The sequence below is a fragment of the Sander vitreus genome, chromosome 4 (genome assembly GCF_031162955.1).
Source record: "Sander vitreus isolate 19-12246 chromosome 4, sanVit1, whole genome shotgun sequence".
NCBI lineage: Eukaryota > Metazoa > Chordata > Actinopteri > Perciformes > Percidae > Sander > Sander vitreus.
The window spans coordinates 37,195,590-37,205,010 of NC_135858.1; the positions used below are offsets into that span (position 1 = coordinate 37,195,590).

At 42.7% G+C, this 9,421-nt stretch overlaps 1 long non-coding RNA gene across 1 annotated transcript; it reads right to left on the bottom strand.

Moving 5' to 3' along the window:
- Positions 1-608: 608 nt before the first annotated feature.
- Positions 609-4,579, bottom strand: LOC144517396 (uncharacterized). The gene is made up of 2 exons (XR_013501928.1): positions 4,488-4,579; positions 609-3,272 (listed from the first exon to the last, which is right to left on the bottom strand). It is a non-coding gene; the product is annotated as an uncharacterized LOC144517396 (long non-coding RNA).
- Between the last annotated feature and the right edge of the window lie 4,842 nt (positions 4,580-9,421).

The following is a 9,421-nucleotide window of genomic DNA, read 5'->3' on the forward strand; positions in this document are numbered from 1 at the left end:
TCCCGTTCCTCCATAAATACTCTGAGTAACCTTGTGCTGTGTCCCTCTCGGTTTTCTCTGCAGCAGATATTTCTGTCTCCATCTCTAAACGTCAGCCTGGTGTCAGGTTGCTGGAGGTGACACTCTTCTCAACCAGTCTCTGACATTTAATCTCTGACGCTTCAGGTTGACTTTGGTTTGTCCAAGTGCGCCAAAAGCGATTGGCAAGATCGCCGAGAGCGAGCGCCAAGAGCAAGCAACCGTCGAGAGCGAGCGTCGAGAGCGAGCGTCGACAGCGAGCGCAGTGTCAAAAGTAGACTCGAAAGTGTCAAATTATAAGCATCGATAGCGAGAAAGTAAAAAGCAATATATATATACACACACAGTATGTATGTATGTATATATATATATATATATATATATATATATATATTTTCATTCTTCATCACTAACAGATTGCAATAGAACATTTATTTCAAATGTAGCACTTCAAAAGGTATTGCACTCATAACACAAGGTCGCACTGAATTCACAAAGATTGATTGAACTTGTGTGAATAGTTTTATGACATACTATACCATGACTTTTGTAACCCCCCCACAGAAGAAAGACACACAGAAAACAACTCGTCAGTTTTGGATAAATAATTTAATGCAGTTACATGTGTACTCTCACTCACAAAGGAGAAAAAGAAAGTCAAAGCCTGACATCTTCTCCTCCCACCCTCTTTGTAATATTCCTCCATAACAAACACTATGTTCACTCAGATACATGCTGGGAATATAAGTACCATTATCAGTTGATATGATGAGCAAAACAAACACGCACACGCGCACACAGACACACACGCACAAACACAGACAGACACACAGAGAAAAGAAAAGAAACAGCAAAAGTGTTAGAAAAAGCGCCAAAAATGTCAAAAAAGTTATACAAAATGTCGGGGGAAGAGCGTAAAACGTAGAAGAAAATGTTTAAAAAGTGAGAAATCAAAAGTTGTCAGACAGACTTTAAACCTGTGGGACACGGACGGGAAAAGAAAAGAATCCATTATGCTGTTTGTTATCAGACTGATAACGGCGGCCATGAAATAAAGCTTATAAAAAGGTACGCCTTCCCTAAAAATCACAATCAGTAGAAGATGAACGATCTCTTTTATCTCCGAGCTAATCAGATCACAGACGGTGTCTTTTAGAGTGAACTATCCCTTTAGTCTGTAGAAAGTCTCTAAAAGCTTAATTTAAAGACATGATGGAACAAAACATGATGAGATTTACACAGCGGAAAAGTATATATATATATATATATATATATATATATATATATATATATATATATAATAAACTAAAATGATCTTCCTCTTTAACTAAAAGGTCTATCTCTGTAAGGATCCATCCCATAATGTTGTCAGACACTTAGAATAATAATCTGAGTCTGTCAGCGGCAACAAACAGAACACACACACACACACACACACACACACACACACACACACACATTTGTCCTGTAGGGTTACAGCATTCTCGCTCAATACTGAAGAGATTTGTGAGATTGTTGTTCCCATCAGTCCCTCAGACACCAATGCGAAGGGGAAATAGGGTCCAGGTTACAAAAAACAACAACAAAAAACCCCTTTAATATTATAAAAACTACAGCCAGCAGCCATTTAACAGAAACACACTTCTTCAGTCCAGAGTCCAATTTCTTTTCTAGTGACTTGTTATTAAAGTGTGAGACAGTACAGTGGGAGTTAAAGCCTTTAAAGTCTGTTCAGAAGGCTGGAAGCTGCTCCCTGCATCGCTGTGTGTTTCCTCATGTTTACAGTACGGTGGTGTGGAAGTATCCATGCATGCAGACCTGCAGGTCGGTCCTGGATGGATTATGAGACACCGGGGGGGCCCCTGAGATCAAACCTGTTCAAGGCCCCCAAAGCAACACGACCCTTGACTCACAGAGACACAAAACTACAACGTTTGGTGGTGGTTTTGAGTCTCTGATTGTCTGATTTATTTTCAAATCAGGATGATAGTGTAACGGTATAGTGTATAACGGGTAATAAACATACTTACAATGTGTTTATAACCCTGTGTAACTATAGTTATAAGCACTCCTTCTCATTCATAATGTTTTATAACAATCATAACACATCAGGTATGATAATACTACCTAATACTGACATTCATTTTTGCAAGGATCAGACTTTATTATAATTCTCTATTATAATAACTCTCATAGCCCGCTAAATTCTGCGGATTTTCATCCTGGATCACCGCTGAAAAACTCAAAATATAAAAGAAATTCTGGTTCTGGTTATAAGTCACTATACGTGCTCATGAATTGCTTTGAGTAAAGTCAAACATATTCAATCTAAGCAAGAACACAAAGAGTTGTCAAATTAATTCATTTGTTTAACGGGTCATTAACTATAAATCGAGGAATCTCTGTGTGCCCGTTCTGTGCACATTTCTCCTGTTCTGTGCACATTTCTCCTGTTCTGTGCACATTTCTCGCCCGTTCTGCGTGCTGTTTAAGAGCGGTGTCTCCAGTAGGCTAAGCCTTACAGTTAGATAAAGCTGTGAAAGAAATACTGGGAACCCAGCCATCGGCCCGTTCTGAACAGGCACGCACTAGTGACAGGAATTGCGAACCCTAATTTGACAACATTTTTGGATGATAAACAATTGAATGATGGACATTTTCACTCATTTAATTTTACATTTCACATGTAATGTTTCCCCAAGAAAACTCACTCTAAAGACTCCATGACTCAAAATATAGATAATACAATGTATTACATCTATAAGAATTACGGTTTAACACAATATGATCCTTGCTGAAATGAATGTCAGTGAGTGACCGGGTCTGTAAAGTTCAGAAATCCATATTTAGGAAGAGATATCACTGTTCCTGTCTGTGTATCTGTGTTCCAGTTTCTCTACACACCTGCCATCCTGTGTGTGTGTGTGTGTGTGTGTGTGTGTGTGTGTGTGTGTGTGTGTGTGTGTACCTGCACTGACAGGTAGAGGTGAGATGTGCTAATATGACAGCTAGTTCTGACACCGAAGGACGCTGCCGTATTCCCGTCTACGCCTCTATTTTTTATAACGCTTTAGAGTGTGTCTGTGTGTGTGTGTGTGTTTGTGTGTGTGTGTGTGTGTGTGTGTGTGTGTGTGTGTGTGTGTGTGTGTGTGTGTTAGCAGGCTGCAGGCTTGCTGTAGTCCTCCACCCCGGTGATTGTGGCCTTGCAGAAGAAGCAGTCCTTGTTGTTCATCAGATGCTGGTTGATGCAGGCTCTGCACAGAAAAATAAATAAAATCATTTTAATCATCCGACGCGTCTTTTCTCCCAAATATGGCAGACAGAACACTCTGTACATCACTTTTAGACCCTATTAAAACTATATTTATATATATTTTATTTCCTTGACTGAACCGAGTTGATCCTGTGGTTTAGTATATTATATCTGCTTTGTATTATGTTTCATGTTCATATATAGGAGTGTTACGTTACTGCTGATGAAGACCCAACATTTCCTCATTTTGCCACAATCACCAGGGGTAGAGGACTACAACAAGCCTCACACACAGACAGACACACACACACACACACACACACACACACACACACACACGCACACACAGACACACACAGGTTTGTTTCACTATCTTTGTGGGGACCCTGTCATTGACATAATGCATTCCCTAGCCCCTTACCCTAACCTTAACCATCACCACTAAATGCCTAACCTTAACCCTTACCCTCACCCTAACCAGAACCTCATTCTAACCCTAATCCTAAAACCAGGTCTTAACCCTCAAACAGACCTTTAACCTTGGGGGGGTCCAGCATTTTGGCCCCCACAAAGCTGTCGGGACCCCACAAGTATACTGGACTCCCGGTTTTTGGACCCCATGAATGTAGTTAAACAAGAACACACGTGCACGTCCCCACACACACACACACACACACACACACACACACACACACACACACATACAGTGCTGTGATAGTTTCTCAAAGTCCAAGTTAAAATCTTTAAACGTCTTTTAGTTTAATAAGATATAAAACAGAAAGACCTCCATATCTGAGAGGCTGAAAACTGGGGGTGGGACATAATATTGATACAGCAATATATCGCTGGCCTTCGTTGTGCGATATGAGACTGAGTGAAAACTTGTTTTCTAACAGTTTGGCCTTGGCGGTGATTAGAGTCGGCGGGACAGCGCTCTCAATCAGCACCACAATAATCAATACGAGCTGAGAGATAAATCAAACGCACCTCCAGCAGATTCACATCAAATATGTAGTGAAGCAAGTCTGCTGACTCACACACAAACTGCTGACTCACACACAAACTGCTGACTCACACACTGTCTGTCTGTATGTGTGTGTGTTTGTGTGTGTGTGTGTGTGTGTGTGTGTGTGTGTGTGTGTGTGTGTGTTTGTGTGTGTGTGTGTGTGTGTGTGTGTGTGTGTGTGTGTGTATGTGTGTGTGTGTGTGTACTCACTTGCAGGACTTGTGTGAGCAGGGTTTGAAGATGGCTGAGATGGAGTGAGCATAGCAGATCGGGCAGAGATCTTCTTCACTGGTCGGCTGAAACAGACGGAGGAAGAAAAAACATTATTTCTGAGAGCAGGAAATCTCGCAGATATTCTGTCCAACAGACCAGCGAGCGTTTCCACCATGTGAACACTGCCCCCCACCACCACCGAGTCCACTAGAGGTGTGAAAGCGTTCTAGCCTGGGAAAACCCTGAGGAACTTCCAGCAGATTTGACATTTGCTCTGCAAGTCCGTCTGGCCAAGAGCCCATTCAAGACCATTTCCAACTTTTCCAAATCAAGGCACCAATCACAACTGTTGAGGTGGGCTCTACACCAATCACAACTGTTGAGGTGGGCTCTACACCAATCACAACCATTGAGGCGGGCTCTACACCAATCACAACCATTGAGGCGGGCTCTACACCAATCCCAACCGTTTAGGCGGGCTACACAATCACAACCGTTGGCGGGCTCTCGTAATCACAACTCTTGGCGGGCTCTACACCAATCACAACCGTTGAGCGGGCTCTACACCAATCACAACTCTTGGCGGGCTCTACACCAATCACAACCGTTGAGGGCTTTACATGATGACGATAGTGCAGCAACGGAGAGCAGCTTTTTGTTTACATTCAACATAACGGCCACCGAGCGCAGCAACCTGTTGATGCCGCTGTCTCTGCTACGTCACCTGGATCGTTGGTCTGATTGGTTGAAGGATCCAATCGGCCCTGAGGCATTTGAGCGGCGTCCGTTGGTGGCGCCCTTTTGGAAATGAGCTGTGAATGAAGCTTCCCCAGACCCACTCTTAGGTACAGCTGTGTGTGTGTGTGTGTGTGTGTGTGTGTGTGTGTGTGTGTGTGTGTGTGTAATGTGTGTGTGTGTGTGTGTGTGTGTGTGTCTGTAGTTGAGGCGGAGACTCTAAAGCGTAGATCTTTTGCTCCCTCCCGTCATTATCTGTGTCTGATATTTTGTTGCTACAACACAGTAATTTCCCATTTTCTTTTTGGGATCAATAAAAAACTATCTCTCTCTCTATCTCTCTACTCTATCTATCTATCTATCTATCTATCTATCTATCTATCTCTATCTATCTCTCTATCTATCTCTCTATCTATCTATCTATCTATCTCTCTATCTATCTATCTATCTCTCTATCTATCTATCTATCTCTCTATCTATCTATCTATCTCTCTATCTATCTCTCTCTCTATCTCTCTGTTCAAACTTCTTTCATCACTTCTCATTCCTTCTCTCCGTTAATCCCCCTGTGTCTGCTTTCTATGTTCCATCTTTCTGTCTGATTGTTCCTTTAAAGGGGTGATATAATGGAAAACCAATGTTACCTTGTCATAGTTGAATAATGACAGTTTAGTGGGTAACTAGGACATACATAGAACCTCAAAATCCCATTGACACCTCTTTCCTCTGCAGATCTCACTATTTGAAACTGCCTCTGAAAACGGGCAAATCTCAACGAGCCGCCTAGTTGACGTCAACTCAGCGGCTCCTCCTCATCTGGCTCTAGTCTCTATCTTTGTCACGCCCAAACATTTACATAGGCTACACCACTGACCTGAGGTCAGGTAGTCTTCTGAATAGGTCCAGCAGACCTCAGACATTGTATACATTGTTAATCTGCTATTTTACCACTAAATTCACTTCTGAGACTTTTTTTATGTGAGAAATCAACTATGTAGAGGTCAGATATGGGCCATTTTACCAAAATTGATGTCTCATTGCAAATTTTGTCCGACTGTGTGTCGGAGTTCAGCAGCCGGTGCTGCCTGTGTTGCTGCCTCGCCGCCCGGCCTGTCCTCCTCCACAGACCCCGGCCTGTCCTCCTTCACAGACCCCAGCCTGTCCTCCTTCACAGACCCCCCACTCCACACCCGCGCAAAGTCACCGTTTTTGGGATAATGGACTACCAAACGCCACTGCCCTGACAGAGCTCCAGGGCCTGCAGCTCCCTCTTCCTGCTAAATGGCGGTGTGTGTGAGTGAGAGCGTGATCAGTGAGCTTATTACGCCAGCAATCTCTTACCACAGGTTCCAGGTAATCTTATAATGTGTGTAATTATAATGTGTTGAGTTATTTAAACAAATGATCGAGGAAATAAACGCCTCTTGTCTGCGAGTCTCATTGATAGAGCCTGCGGCTGGATGGAGCTCTATCAATGAGAGCTAGATAGCCTCCTTTTAAAATTCCTCTGGAATTCACAGAAATGCATTAAATTGAAATCGGACACCATTGTTAGCTTTATAAGACCTTGGGGGAGATGTTATATAAGTGGCGTAACGACATTCAAACTGTAAATATAGCTACTCTAGTTATGCCGGCCATCAGCCAGCTCCACGGAGCTCAGCGTGGCCCAGTATTCCAGTAGTCCAGTACCCAGGAAACGGTGACTTTCACTGGGTATTGAGGTTGCCGTTTCGCATCAGACTGTGTGGAGCTCCTAAAGACCGACACGTCTTACCAAATTTGCAATTAGCCATCAATTTTTCGTAAAAGGGCTCATATTTAAGCTTTATATAGTTGATTTCTCGCATAAAAAAGTCTCAGAAGTGAATTTAATAACGAAATAGCAGACAAACCATGTATAACATGTATAGTGTCTGAAATATGAGACCTGCTGTCTCGTCTCCAATGTGTTTCTATGTGGTTCGCTCAAACCAATCAGCGCGCAGCTCATCTAAATATTCATGAGCAGACCATATTTGGAAGAAAAGCTCTTGTTCCAAATAGAGCCATATTCACAGGGTAGTTAAGGGCCTAATAAAATAGGATTCGGGTCATTTTCAGCCCAACCAATGTTACATCCCCTATTAGGAGACCTTAAGGAACAGTGTGAAATACCCTATATAATCATTCTATCACCCCTTTAAGTCTGTCCACACAACAGCTAGACCTTTGACCCCTGGAGTCGATCTTCTTCCTCTTCACATCGACAGCTTTAACTGGAGCGCCTCATCCTTTACTGTCTCTGGAGACTATTGATGAAGAAATGATTTCCTGTTCTACAAAACAAACTCCAATCTCGGAAGCTATTTGTGACATTTCTCCGGGGACTCTAACACCATCAACAGCCACTGAGGCTCAAACAGTCGATTTAGAGCTTCATAATCCGTCCAAAGCCAGCGGCGAGAGCGTCAATAGCAATATCCAAAACCAGTGTCAAAACAGCCGATGAAAGTGAGTGTTGAAAGCACAAAACAAAGGTCAAAATACAGGACGTCCTGGCAGGCTATCCTCGTTTTCATGAGACTGGAAGGGAGCGACGAGAGTATTAGAGTCAACTTTCCATGTCTTGCTTAAAAAATGCAACAAAACAAAAAGTGCTGCGGTAGCACTTGGAGAGCAGCAGTCAGTCTGGAAACCAATCAGTGTGGAGAATCAGGAGACACAGCTTATACTGCAAACACATGAAGCTTGGTTCGGATTTTCAGGTGTGAAAAGGCCCTTGCTGTCACAAAAACAAGTTTCCACATCTCAAATGTCTTGTCCTTTACATGGCAGTGTTACGTAAGGGATTAGAAGTGAGGAGTCAGCTTGTTTTACTTCCAGCTGAGATTCCTATTCAGGTTTTCAGCCTTCGGTGTTTCTAACTGTGAGCCTGTCAGTCCTGCTGTCAGGAACATTAACAAACATTACAGTGCAATGGAGACAAATCCAGCTGTGTCACACACACACACACACACACACACACACACACACAGACCCACACACACACACACACACACACACACACACACACACACACACACACACACACACACACACACACAGACCCACACACACACACACACACACACAGAGACCCACACACACACAAACACACGCACACACACACAGACATACGCACAGACATGCATACACACACACACAGACATACACAAACACACACACACACACACACACACACACACACACACACACACACACACACACACAAACACACACCAATCCAATGTATTTAGTATTAGAGCACTGCAGAATGCTTTGTTTTTTAAGCTTGAAAAGCTAGAAGTGAGAGAGAGTGTGTGTGTGTGTGTGTGTGTGTGTGTGTGTGTGTCCTGTCTGCTGTGTTCAGACTTTGTTAAATAAAAAAGATTGTTTATATCTTACTACTTGTATTTTTGGATGAAAACAACCATATGAAGTAATATAGAAAACTGTATTATATTGAACTATACAGTATCTTAATGCATTCTGTCAAGTCAAATATCCTATATGGCTTTGACAGAAAAATGTATTTGACCCATCGTGATGCAACGAGATATCGAATTGAATCGCTGACATGATAATAATTGAATCAGGAGATCAGTGAAGATTCACACCTCTAATGGTTACATTTATGTCCTGAACACTGAGTTGTTTTAAAGAGGAGCTCAGCGTAGATTTCCTTCATTTCAAACAGAAATCAGCAGCATGGTCGTCATCACAGACAGAAATAAATATAAACCTAAAGAGCAGTCGCAGCTGAGATCAGAGAGAATAAAATAAATATCACAACGCAGTCTGTCACTGCCGGGAGGTCAGCGCATTAATACGGGCGTGCTCGGCTTGCAGGCGGACAGCTGAAGCCCCGGCGGAGAGGAGAGGAAAACGTCTCAGGCCACGCCAGAAATAAACCAGTGTGGCAGCTTGTGAGAGAGAAAGGCAAACATGGACAGATGACAGAAATCACACCGTCTGCAATATCCATCTATCGGCCAGTTATCACACAGGAGGTCAGTCCAAACTGACTAATATATAATCTAATATATTCATGAAACAGAGAAGCTATTCATCCTCATATCTGAGCAGCTGGGAACTGCAAATGTTTGACTTGTTGTGCTCAATAAATGATGGTTCATTTATGTATTTAATGTCGATCAGTTACACAGTTTCCCACA